The sequence below is a fragment of the Delphinus delphis genome, chromosome 20 (assembly GCF_949987515.2).
Source record: "Delphinus delphis chromosome 20, mDelDel1.2, whole genome shotgun sequence".
NCBI classification, from domain to species: domain Eukaryota; kingdom Metazoa; phylum Chordata; class Mammalia; order Artiodactyla; family Delphinidae; genus Delphinus; species Delphinus delphis.
The window spans coordinates 43,243,243-43,256,113 of NC_082702.1; the positions used below are offsets into that span (position 1 = coordinate 43,243,243).

At 40.8% G+C, this 12,871-nt stretch overlaps 1 protein-coding gene across 10 annotated transcripts in view; it reads left to right on the forward strand.

The window, feature by feature from the left end:
* The window catches only part of ZFHX3 (zinc finger homeobox 3), a 1,367,978-nt gene that overhangs the window by 695,728 nt on the left and 659,379 nt on the right, over positions 1-12,871 (forward strand). For all 10 annotated transcript variants that reach the window (XM_059999586.1, XM_059999596.1, XM_059999587.1 and 7 more), the window contains one exon: positions 238-303. The gene's annotated coding sequence lies outside the window, so the exon portion shown is untranslated. The remainder of the gene's footprint in view (positions 1-237; positions 304-12,871) is intronic.

Genomic DNA, 12,871 nt, shown 5'->3' on the forward strand with positions numbered 1-12,871 from the left:
CCCTTGCGTAGTCTGTGAGTTCCTACTTCTATTCATACATGTGAGTGTGCAGAGAAAAACAGTGTCTGTATATGCCGGGCATCAAAAAGCAGTTTCTTTCCGCAGTGAGTTTAATATATTCAGTAACCTTCTGTTTATTTGGGTATTATTTGCTGAAAACACATGGAAAGCTTTGGCCTAAGAGTGTAGGAAAACCCAGACCAAGTGTTGATCCCAAGCTCTCCTCTTCTCACACAGATGCCTGGACCCACGTGGGCAGACGGCAGAAGAACTGTCTCTCTTTACTGCACAGCATCAAATAAGGTCAGTAATGCTGCTTGTGCTCCGTCTTCTTTTACTGTCCATGTTATTGAGGAAACCTATAAAAGTTCCCTCTTTTGATATCTTGACCCATGGTGCTGCTCGCATGCTGCTTTGTGGTTTAGAGATTTAAAGAAACAGAGAGGGAAAAAGAGTGAGAGAGAGAGTTTGCCTTAGGTGATAAACAGCAGTGCAAGGCCAGAGCCCTTATTAAAAAAAACAAGAAGAATAAGGAAAAGAAAAAAGAAGAAGAGAAGCAGCCGTAGCAACAAGAGAGTTTGGAAATGATCGGGGATGTGGGGGGCTTGCAGGAAGAGGTGAGGGCACGTAAGGGAGGACGCAAAATCAGCTTCACCCAATAACAGCGCAGAATAGAATTCCAGGCATTCACAGACCCATTTGCACCCTAGCTTGAATGCAGAGAGAGGTGTATGACATACCTGTCTACAGGGCCACCCAGTCATGGGAAACACTTGGAAACCCACGGGTACACTTATTCAACTCTCTCAGTTTTCAAAGACCAAAAAAAAAAAAACCTTGTCTGATAACATAGGTTATTGGCATCTTTTTTCAGTGGGAAATTGAAATTAGATGTGGTCACACCCCCTCCCTCTCCCCCCCTCCCCCACATACACACACACACACACACAGTCTTCCTTGTTAGATCGTACCTTCTTGGGCAGACCTCATTGCCTATGCCCCTGCCTCCCCTGTTACCAATGGTGTTTCTTTGAGTAAGATGTGTCTGTGACTTTGGACTCAAAGGATGTCATTACATTGGTTCATTGAAGTAACCACTGTGCGCTGTGTGAGGCTCACAATGCATGTCTATCCAGGTTAGCCCAGTTACTGAAAACATGGTGGAGGGAGGTGCTGCTGTTGCTGCGAGTTTGTTCACTGACTAGGAAGGGCAGACCTACCTGTTCATTTTTCTCCAACTGCTCCCATGTGGGATGTCAGGATAGCCAACACGGTGGTTCTAAATTTCTAAATTGTCAGGTCTCTGCTGTGTTAGCAGATGGACATGTGCCAGGAGTGAGGAATTAGGGGCTGTGTGCGGAACAGGACCACTTATGTAGGAGATGGTGACACTGTGTGTTTCGTCTTCTGTCTGGACTTCTCCTCTGATCCCTGATTTGATGGGAAGTGGGATTGTTTCCTTGGGAAGGAGAGAATATTTATATGACTTTTTCAGAGAGATGTGATTTTAGAAATAAATACTGCGGTTTGGTTTCTGGAATGCAGCCCATAAGCATTTCTTGTTGGTATACCTTCAGAGCTGGGGTTTGGATTTCATGCTCAAGTGCAGGGTGACTTTCTACTTTTTTGTGGACCTTTTGTTAAATTTTATTACAATACTCCTTAGTGAATTTTTTTCCCAAACCTTTTACAACAAAGGAAACAGAAGAGGGCATAAGATGAAACACTGAAAGCAGTGGCATGAATGCTTTCCCATTTTTTATTTTGGTCTGGGTAGTGAAAAAATAAAAACTAGAACAGTGATACAACAGTGATTGACATGACACATACATATGCCGGGTGGTAATGCACTGCTCGTGTTCAACCCTCGGAATGCTCGCATGTGATCACTTGGCTCCTCCACCTCTTTTATTCTCACAGTTTACTTGGTCAAAAACAAAGAATGTAGAAATGACTAGTCATCATTCCAGACAACTTGTAAAGCAGTGAGCCTCATATGTGAAGGGTGAAGGCAGGGAGAAAAGTTAAAGTGTGGCCTTTCAGGACCGCATCAGCAAGTCCCACATTCTTCCTTTGTACAGATTCAATATACGGTTGACTCTTGAACAACATGGGGGTTATGGCTCCAATGCCCAAACAGTAAAACATCGCATAACTCTACAGTAGGACCCCCATATCTGCAGGGCCTCCATATCCACGGTTCTGCGTTCGCAGGTTCAACTAACCGCAAAAAATCCACATAGAAGTGGATGCTCACAGTTCAAACGCCTGTTGTCCAAGGATCAACTGTACTACTTGTGGCTTGAAAGTACATAAGATTTCACTAAAGCCAGCTTTGGTCCCTTCACCACATGTCAGTTTTCTTCTGGTAGTGTGTAAGAGAAGGCTGATTTATACGCCACCATTATTGCATGGGTTTCCTGAAGGGTCTTGAGCTGCTCCAGTGTGGAGAGGGGCTTGGACTGGTTGGTCTCAGACGTTGCTTTCCCATTCAGCATGATGGTAGCCTCTGTGTTTGCAGGTCTCAGAGGAACCCCTGTTAATCATTAAGGAGTGATTTTAGAGCTGGAATCAAAACACAAGAAAACACCCACTAGCTTTCTTATCTTAGGGATGAAAGTAATGTCAGTGATGCTGAACTTTGAGCCATGAGCAGCTGAAGTTTTGGAGACAAATATCAGCTGCAACATCACGTCTACTCAGGCCTTGGGAACTCCGTGATGAGTGAGTAAATTCAATTGGTCGTAACTGAGTCAGGTCCCTTATTCACCCAGCATGTGATGAGATAGATAACTTACTGCTGGTATCTTTTGGATGCTCAGGTCAGATAAAAACTAAGGCAAATTAACATGAACTTGAAAGGTGGGACTGGTGGATGGATGCTCACCACGTGAGTTTCTTTCCTTTTTTAAAATAAAGAATGTCATTGAATTAACCTATGCAAATACATCTTCCCAAATAATAAAACACAGATTCCCTTAGTTAAATGTGCGCCTACCATGCATTGCTTTCATTTTAATCACAGCAGATCAGTTCCTCAAGTCCTTGAGCCTTGAAATGTCGTCCTCAGACAAATCCAGAGTCTTGTGGGCCATGCAGAAGTGTCTAGAAAAAAGTCACATGACTGGGCATATACCAAGGGAAAACCATAATTTGAAAAGACACATGCGGGGCTTCGGAGGTCAGATCCCAGGGAGAGGACTGGGGTTGGCGGCGTGAACACAGCCTGAAGGGGCTAGTGCACCACAGCTAGCTGGGAGGGAGTCCGGGAAAAAGTCTGGAACTGCCTAAGAGGCAAGAGACCATTCTTTCAGGGTGCGCAAGGAGAGGGGATTCAGAGAACCACCTAAATGAGCTTCAGAGATGGGCACGAGCCGTGACTATCAGTGCGGACACCAGAGACGGGCATGAAACGCTAAGGCTGCTGCTGCAGCCAGCAAGAAGCCTGTGTACGAGCACAGGTCACTATCCACGCCTCCCCTCCTGAGAGCCTGTGCAGCCCTCCACTGCCAGGGTCCCGTGATCCAGGGACAACTTCCCCGGGAGAATACACGGTGCGCCTCAGGCTGGTGCAACGTCACGCCGACTTCTGCTGCCACAGGCTCGCCCTGCATTCCGTACCCCTCTCTCCCCCCGGCCTGAGTGAACTGGAGCCCCCTAATCAGCTGCTACTTTAACCCCGTCCTGTCTGAGTGAAGAACAGACGCCCTCAGGCGACCTACACACAAAGGCGGGTCCAAATCCAAAGCTGAACCCCAGGAGCCGTGCGCACAAAGAAGACAAAGGGAAATTTCTCTAAGGAGCAACGGATTAAATCTCCATAATCAATTTGATGTACCCTGCACCTGCGGAATACCTGAATAGACAACAAATTATCCCAAAATTGAGGTGGTACACTTTGGGAGCAACTGTAGACTTGGGGTTTGCTTTCTGCATCTAATTTGTTTCTGGTTTTATGTTTATCTTAGTTTAGTATTTAGAGTCTATTATCATTGGTAGATTTGTTTATTGATACGGTTGCTCTCTTCCTTTATATATATATATATTTTTTTTTCTTTTCCTTTTTCTCCTTATGTGAGTATGTATGTGTATGCTTCTTTGTGTGATTTTGTCTGTATAGCTTTGCTTTTACCATTTGTCCTAGGGTTCTGTCTGTCCGTTTGTTTTTTTTAGTATAGTTTTTAGTGCTTGTTGTCATTGGTAGATTTGTTTATTGGTTTCGTTGCTCTCTCCTTTCTTTCTTTTTCCTTTTCTTTTGTTTATTACTTTCTTATTTTTAATAATTTTTTTAATTTAATTATTTTATTTTTTCTTTCTTTACTTTTTCTCCCTTTTCTTCTGAGCCATGTGGCTGACAGGGTCTTAGTGCCCTGGCCAGGTGTCAGGCCTGAGCCTCTTAGATGGGAGAGCCGAGTTCAGGACGTTGGACCACCAGTGACCTCCTGGCCCCACATAATATCAAACGGCAAAAGCTCTCCCAGAGATCTTCATTTCAATGCTAAGACCAAGCTCCACTCAAAGACCAGCAAGCTCCAGTGCTGGATACCCCATACCAAACAACTAGCAAGACAGGAACACAACCCCACCCATTAACAGAGAGGCTGCCTAAAATCATAATAAGGTCACAGACACCCCAAAACACACCACTGGACATGGTCCTGCCCACCAGAAAGACAAGATCCAGCCTCATCCACCAGAACACAGCCACCAGTCCCCTCCACCAGGAAGCCTACACAACCCACTGAACCAACCTTTCCAACTGAGGGCAGACACCAAAAACAACGGGAACTACGAACCTGCAGTCAAAAGGGAGACCCCAAACACAGTAAGTTAAGTGAAGTGAGAAGACAGAGAAACACACAGCAGATGAAAGAGCAAGGTAAAAACCCACCAGAACAAGCAAATGAAGAGGAAATAGGCAGTCTACCTGAAAAAGAATTCAGAGTAATGATAGTAAAGATGGTCCAAAATCTTGGAAATAGAATGGAGAAAATACAAGAAATGTTTAACAAGGACCTAGAAGAACTAAAAAGCAAGCAAACAATGATGAACAACACAATAAATGAAATTAAAATTCTCTGGAAGGAATCAATAGCAGATTAACTGAGGCAGAAGAACGGATAAGTGACCTGAAAGATAAAATAGTGGAAATAACTACTGCAGAGCAGAATAAAGAAAAAAGAATGAAGAGAATTGAGGATGGTCTCAGAGACCTCTGGGGCAACATTAAATGCACCAACATTCGAATTTAGGGGTCCCAGAGGAAGAAGAGGAAAAGAAACGTACTGAGAAAATTCTTGAAGAGATCATAGTTGAAAACTTCCCTAATATGGGAAAGGAAATAGTCAATCAAGTCCAGGAAGCGCAGAGAGTCCCATACAGGATAAATCCAAGGAGAAACATGCCAAGACACATATTAATCAAACTATCAAAAATTAAATACAAAGAAAAAAATATTAAAAGCAGTAAGGGAAAAGCAACAAATAACATACAAGGGAATCCCCATAAGATTAACAGCTGATTTCTCAGCAGAAACTCTGCAAGCCAGAAGGGAGTGGCAGGACATATTTAAAGTGATGAAAGGGAAAAACCTACAGCCAAGATTTTCAACCCAGCAAGGATCTCGTTCAGATTTGACGGAGAAATTAAAACCTTTACAGACAAGCAAAAGCTAAGAGAATTCACCACCACCAAACCAGCTTTACAACAAATGCTAAAGGAACTTCTCTAGACAGGAAACACAAGAGAAGGAAAAGCCCTACAATAACTAACCCAAAACAATGTAAAAAAGGTAATAGGAACACACATATTGATAATTACCTAAAATGTAAATGGATTAAATGCTCCAACCAAAGGACGCAGATTGGCTGAATGGATACAAAAACAAGACCCATATATATGGTGCCTACAAGAGACCCACTTCAGACCTAGGGACACATACAGACTGAATGTGAGGGGATGGAAAAAGATATTCCATGCAAATGGAAATCAAAAGAAAGTTGGAGTAGCAATTCTCATATCAGACAAAATAGACTTTAAAATAAAGACTATTACAAGAGACAAAGAGGGACACTACATAATGATCAAGGGATCAATCCAAGAAGAAGATATAACAATTGTAAATATTTATGCACCCAATATAGGAGCACCTCCATACTTAAGGCAAATGCTAACAGCCATAAAAGGGGAAATTGACAGTAACACAATCATAGTAGACCACTTTCACCAATGGACAGATCATTGAAAATGAAAATAAATAAGGAAACACAAGCTTTAAATGATACATTAAACAAGATGGACTTAATTGATGTTTATAGGACATTCCACCCGAAAACAACAGAATACACTTTCTTTTCAAGTGCTCATGGAACATTCTCCAGGATAGATCATATCTTGGGTCACAAATCAAGCCTTGGTAAATTTAAGAAAATTGAAATTGTATGAAGGATCTTTTCAGACCACAACACTATGAGACTAGATATCAATTACAGGAAAAAATCTGTAAAAAATAACAAGACAAGATTGCCCACTCTCACCACTGTTATTCAACATAGTTTTGGAAGTCTTAACCACAGCAATCAGAGAAGAAAAAGAAATAAAAGGAATGCAAATTGGAAAAGAAGAAGTAAAACTGTCACTGTTTGCAGATGACATGATACTGTACATAGAGAATCCCAAAGATGCTACCAGAAAACCACTAGAGCTAATCAATGAATTTGGTAAAGTAGCAGGATACAAAATTAATGCACAGAAATCTCTTGCATTCCTATACACTAATGATGAAAAATCTGAAAGAGAAATTAAGGACACACTCCCATTTACCATTGCAAGAAAAAGAACAAAATACCTAGGAATAAATCTATCTAAGGAGACAAAAGACCTGTATGCAGAAAACTATAAGACACTGATCAAAGAAATTAAAGATGATACAAACAGATGGAGACATATGCCATGTTCTTGCATCGGAAGAATCAACATTGTGAAAATGACTATACTACCCAAAGCAATCTACAGATTCAGTGCAATCCCTCTCAAACTACCAATGGCATTTTTCACAGAACTAGAACAAAAAATTTCACAATTTGTATGGAAACACAAAAGACCCTGAATAGCCAAAGCAATCTTGAGAAAGAAAAACAGAGCTGGAGGAATCAGGCTCCCTGACTTCAGACTGTACTACAAAGCTACAGTAATCAAGACAGTATGGTACTGTCACAAAAACAGAAATATAGATCGGTGGAACAGGATAGGAAGCCTAGAGATAAATCCACAAACATATGGTCACCTTATCTTTGCTAATGGAGGCAAGAATATACGATGGAGAAAAGACAGCCTCTTCAATAAGTGCTGCTGGGAAAACTGGATAGCCACATGTAAAAGAATGAGATTAGAACCCTCCCTAACACCATACACAAAAATAAACTCAGAATGGATTAAAGACCTAAATGTAAGGCCAGAAACTATCAAACTCTTATAGGAAAACATAGGCAGAACACTCTATGACATAAATCACAGCAAGATCTTTTTTGACCCACCTCCTAGACTGGAAATGAAAACAAAAATGAACAAATGGGACCTAATGAAACTTAAAATCTTTTGCACAGCAAAGGAAAGCATAAACGAGACGAAAAGACAACCCTCAGAATGAGAGAAAATATTTGCAAACAAAGCAACTGACAAAGGATTAATATCTAATATATACAAGCAGCTTATGAAGCTCAATATCAAGAAAACAAACAACCCATTCCAAAAATAGGCAGAAGACCTAAATAGACATTTCTCCAAAGAAGGTATACAGATAGCCAACAGACACATGAAAGGATGCTCAACATCACTAATCATTAGAGAAATGCAAATCAAAAGTACAATGAGGTATCACCTCACACCAGTAAGAATGACCATCCTCAAAAAATCTACAAACAATAAATGCTAGAGAGGGTGTGTAGAAAAGGGAACCCTCTTGCACTGTTGGTAGGAATGTAAATTGATACAGCCACTATGGAGAACAGTATGGAGGTTCCTTAAAAAACTAAAAATAGGACTATCATACGACCCAGCAATCCCACTACTGGGCATATACCCTGAGAAAACCATAATTCAAAAAGAGTCACGTACCACAATGTTCATCGCGGCTCTATTTACAATAGCCAGAACATGGAAGCAACCTAAGTGTCCATCGACAGATGAATGGCTAAAGAAGATGTGGCACATATATACAATGGAATATTACTCAGCCATAAAAAGGAACAAAATTGGGTCCTTTGTAGAGACGTGGGTGAGCCTAGAGACTGTCATACAGAGTGAAGTAAGTCAGAAAGAGGAAAACAAATATCGTATATCAACACATATATGTGGAATCTAGAAAAATGGTACAGATGAACTGGTTTGCAAGGCAGAAATTGAGACAACAGATGTAGAGAACAAATATATGGATACTAAGGGGAGAAAGCAGCGGGAGTGGGGTGGTGGTGGTGGTGGGATGAATTGGGAGATTGGGATCGACATATATATATTAATATGCATAAAATAGATAACTAGTAAGAACTTGCTGTATTAAAAAAAATAGAATTCATAAAAAGGAAAAAGAAAGCCACATGAGAACAAAGGCAGTTTAGAGACTCTGGCTTCACCTGTGATGTTTCCCGTGTGTGTCCTGGGTACCACTTTAGGTGGCACAGCTGCGTTTCTTAATAGTGTTTTTATTCTTAAATATATTGAAATATAATTAACAGATTAAATCCCCAATTTTATAAGTACTTTGGCTGAGGCTGCAATTAAATGAGGTTGCACTTTACGTAGATGGAATGAATCGCATTTCTTTTCTGTGGTACGTTGACTTTGATGAAACACAGTAATGGCGGGAATCATAAAAGTGGTACAAGAATGTCTGAAGTTGGGAAATGACAAGCTTTTGGGTAATGCTAGCCAGTATAAACTGAGGCTGTAGCTCTTACAATTTCCCGCTCAGAGAACCTGTGTTATTGTTTCCTGCTCTAAACTTCATATTTTTAAAAAAAATTTTTCAGCATACAGAAATGCACACATTATGTAATCATTCATTTTTCTGTTTAAAGATATCTATACCTGCTGATAAGCATAAAGTAGTTAGTGTTACTGACTGAATTGGTGTAACTCCAGCCAACCCCGAATTACTAATCCCAAACAGAAGCGTAATATGTCCTTAGGACAGTTGTTAGCAAGTATTGGAAGCCACCTGCAGCTTGCCCAATGACGGGGAATTTCTTTTAAATAGAGAGGGACATCTCTTAGAACCCAAGGGCCAGTATCAGGAACTGCTGGATCCAGGAACTGGGAGGTGAGCAGCACCCCAGGGAGAATGTTCTCTTGGTCTCTTATCCCTCGTTCTCTTTGCAGATCTTTATTCTTTCAGCAGACTACCTTTTCTTACTACCCTCTCCTCACAGGAGATGAAAAATGGCTGTTCACAATTCCTAAGTTATATTCCAGCAATGTAAAGGACCAGCTCTCTCAGCTCTGATTCCCTGAGTCTCTGGGGAAGAGACTCTGACTGACCCTTCTTGGGGCCAGATGTCCATTCTGGTCTCACCAGTGGTGTGCTGCTGCTGTTCAATACAACCATTATTGAAGAGTAGATTATTTAAACTTACAATTAAATAATTTTAAATGTAATAATTCCTCAAAAATTATCACTTTATTACATTTTACTGTTTATGCTCCCAAGGTTATTTATGGCTGTTGTATTGTATGATAGAATTCCTCTATAATGGTATGCTACTATACATCTTTTCTGAACTTTCCATTCAGTAAAGTGTTGGGAGCTTGAAATCAGCTGTGGTGGGAGTATTTACACCATGGAAATTGGCAAACACTACAAATCAGAGTGTTGTTGTTATTGTTATTGTTGTTTCCTGTAGAGCTGATTGTTAAATATTTATCAGTACACCACTGATAAATGAATATAATCCACTCCAGGTGGCTATTGGGCCTGGGTCCCTTTCTCTGTAAAATGAATGGTGACAGCATTCTACCTCATGGATGAGTCAGGGGAACGGGACCATTATGAGAATCCCTGTAAACTGGACTTTACCCACCAAAATCTAAAGGCTTTCCTTTTGTACAAAGTGAATATCCTAGTTCTTACTCATTTATTTTCATACTTTCTGCTACAAAATAACACGAGGAACATTTAGACGTCATTATTGGTTGTCAGCTGTGATGATGATGATAATGATGGTGATGCTAGCTAACATTCTGAGCACTGTTTTAAGGCTCTTTACACATATGAGCTTATATGATCTTCATAACACCTATCATTCAAACTCAATTCATTTTAATTCAACAAATATTTATTGAGCACCTGCAATACGCCAGGTTCTGTTCTATGCACATAAGAGACATTGGTGAGGAAACAGAGATCCTCATTGTTTACATTCTGTCTGGGGCAGACAAACAAATATTACACATATTAAAGTTACACATTACAGAGTACAGTAGAGGGGATGTGTGCCATGAAATAAACCAAAGATAGAGCAGGGAGAGGGGAACTGAAAGGTCTGGGGATGGGGGCAGGAATGGGGTCATTAGAATAGAGCTCCATGAAACGATATTTCTGCAAAGACTTGAAGGAGGTGAGAGAGTTGCCTTTGAGGATATTTTGGGGAAGAGTGTTCCAAGCAGAGGAGCTGCAAGTGGCAAGGCCCTAAGGTGGACACATGCTTGGTGTGCCAAAGAAACATCAAGGAGATCAGTGTGGCGGGACCCTAATGAGCAAGAGGAAGAGAAGTAGGTAGTTAGCGAGGTAAGGGAGGTGGGATGTAGATCACCTTGTAGGCCTTTGGAAGGACTTTGGCTTTGACCTTGAATGAAAGGGGAACCATTATGGGATCTTGAGCACAGGAAGAACATGACCTCACCCAGGTTTCAAAAGGACCACTCTGGCTTCTGTGTTGAGAACAGAGAGCAGAAGAAGACAGCTTACTGCTGTAATCTGGGTGAGTGATGTCATCGTCTCTGACCAGCAGCCATGGGGGTGAAAAGAAGTGACTGGAGGTCAGATTCGGTGTGCATTTTGGAGGTAGGGATGAGAAGATGTCCAGATGGTTTAGATATATAATATGAGAGAGAGAATTCAAGGATGACTGTAGCGCTTTTGTCTTGAGCAATCGGGAGGATGAAGTTGCCATCAACTAAGGTAACAGTTACCACCAGGCAGTGGGCAGATTTAGAGGAGAAAAATAGTTTAGCTGAGTTGATTTTCAAATGGATATTAAAAATCTAAGTGAAGATGTTGAGTAACCCATTGGATATTAAAGTTTGGAGTTTGCAAGAGAAGTCTGGGCTAGAGATGCTAATGCAGGAGTCCTTGGGACATAGATGGTATTTAAACCATGAAACTGGACATGGTCACCAAGACAATGAGGATGATGACCCAAAGAGAGAGAAAAATTGATGATACAAGAGAGGAAGGGAGACTAACTGGAGAGATATCCTTCAGTAGGTAGGAGGGCTAGGTTCTAGTATGAAGTGAAGGGATTGACTTTAGATAAGAGAGTGAGTAGTTTATCCACCTTAACAGGATGACAGAATATGAAAGTGCAGACGCTGGTTGGTGGGTGGATGTGGTACTTAGGAGTTTCTGGAAATTCACTTCTGGTGACTTCGCTTTTCTTAATAAAGTAGGAAACAAGGTCCTCAGCTGAGAATGAGGATGGGGAAGAAGGCATTGACGGTTTGAGATGAAAGGAGAAAATGTCCCAGTCATCCTTTGGAAAATAAAATGGTAAAAGAAGTATAAAAATACAAAGTGATCAGCAGCCAGCATAAAAGGTCCACTTGAGATTGATGGTCATAATCTGGGTACAATGATTATTTTTCCATTACATGAGGGAACCTAGGCTCAGAGAGGTTAAGTTACTTATATAAGGTTACACAGCTAGTAAGTGGCAGAGTCAGGATTTGAATCCGACAGTTGGGCTCCTGAATCCATCCTCTTAAACGCCACAAGATATACTTCAGAGTTAACTTAAAAATGACTGTGTTTCTACTTCTTATAATGGCTACTAAAATAAGAGCTTTCTAGTAATGGAATATAGCAAATCCACAACTCAGAGCCATCAAAAATAACAGCTCTGATTAAAAAGACAAAACAAATCCTACATAAAAATTCTCAGATAAGAAAGGTAGTAAAGTAAGTTCTGGATTAGTGTTTTTTGAAAGGAAAGTTGTTACTAAAAGGTTTCCAAAAGCATTTGAATAGTAGGAGATGCTGACCTGGAAGGTAGCAAGAAACCAGTCTAGACATATTGGGCAGTGGGTATCTGCTAAGCAGAACTGCAGGGCAGAGAAGGATAGCCAGGGCCATGCGAGGCCTGAGCCCCAAACCTATTCTACCTGAAACACAGATTCCCATTAGGAAAAGCAAGGTATCTTGAGTCTTTTAAAATCCATGCTATTTGTAAGTTTCCCAACAAATAATGGTGGTTTGGAAGAAAAAGCTATTGGGCATCTTTGACCAAAAATAATTATAACTCATCTCTCTTGTTAATCAACAGCTTTAAGACAGCTTTTAGGTTCTCAGTACGTCGGCATGTTTCTCCCATACAGAACCATCCCAGCTGGTGACTGGATGGATGTTTAACCTTCACCAAGGGACAGAATTCAGCTCAAATCCACACCTGGCGTCAAACATTTTTTGTGCCAGACACTGGGGCTATGGAGATGAACAAAATACAGATCCGACCTCCTAAAGATCATAATGTAAAAATAATATAAATAAGTGAACACTCATTGAAGTGCATAGACAGCAAAATATGTAAACAATGGCATTTCAGAAGCCATAGTGAGCTTATCATAATCAATGAAGAACTTCCAGAAAAATGGAAGAATGTTG